The sequence below is a fragment of the Pongo pygmaeus genome, chromosome 2 (genome assembly GCF_028885625.2).
Source record: "Pongo pygmaeus isolate AG05252 chromosome 2, NHGRI_mPonPyg2-v2.0_pri, whole genome shotgun sequence".
Classification (NCBI taxonomy): domain Eukaryota; kingdom Metazoa; phylum Chordata; class Mammalia; order Primates; family Hominidae; genus Pongo; species Pongo pygmaeus.
Window position 1 is genome coordinate 133,921,400 of NC_085930.1, and position 1,013 is coordinate 133,922,412.

The following is a 1,013-nucleotide window of genomic DNA, read 5'->3' on the forward strand; positions in this document are numbered from 1 at the left end:
GCATTCAGGCAACCTGCTCTAGGACTCTTGTTCTAACTCAGCCTTGGGGTGAGGGAGTGGCATGGAGCTGTGGATTAAAGATTTAGGAACTAAAGATATTAGTCATGAGTGAAGGCAGGGGAAATAATTGTAAAAGGCAGTCCACTCAAGATCTACAACTCTCAGGCAGTTACTTGAGACAGCAACATGGGGTGGGCAGGCTCTACAGAGCAGATAGAGGAGGTGTCCTAGAGAGATGGCCTGAGGTGCTGTAACACTGGGTGGGAAGACATCCCATCTGTACAGTAATGATAGTCTCCTAAAATGGCTATTTGAAAGTGCCACAACTTATAAAAACAATTGATAGTCACTCCTTTTACATTTTCATTTCTACTACATAGGCATAAGACAGTTTATTTATTTATTTTAAAGACAGGGTCTCGCTCTGTCACCCAGGCTGGAGTGGAATGGCACAATCATAGTTGACTGCAGCTGACTGCCTCAAACTCCTGGGCTCATGTGACTCTCCTGCCTCAGTCTCCTGAGTAGCTAGGACTACAGGTGTGTGCCACAATGCTCAGCTAATTTTTCTTTCCTTTCTTCTTCTTCTTCTTTTTTTTTTTTTTTTTTTTTTTTGTAGCAATGGGGTCTCGATATGCTGCCCAGGCTGGTCTTGAACTCCAGGCCTCAAGCAATCCTCCTGTCTTGGCCTCCCAAAGTGCTGGGATTACAGACATGAGCCCCTGCATCCAGCAGTAAGACAGCATATATGTATACTGTCTATATATATACACATATATATGTGTGTGTGTATATATATATATATGCAGAGAGAGAAACGAAAGACCTCACATATTTATTACTGAACCCAGCCAACCAGTGCCTTCATAGCACACACAGAAAGAAAAAATATACTTCCAATAAAACATGTCCAACTGTCCAGATAGTGGTAACATTTTCAGCTTGATATGGTAAGTAAGGTGGTCGTGACCTTCACACAACATAAATATGTGCGCCATCTCATGTGGAATTCC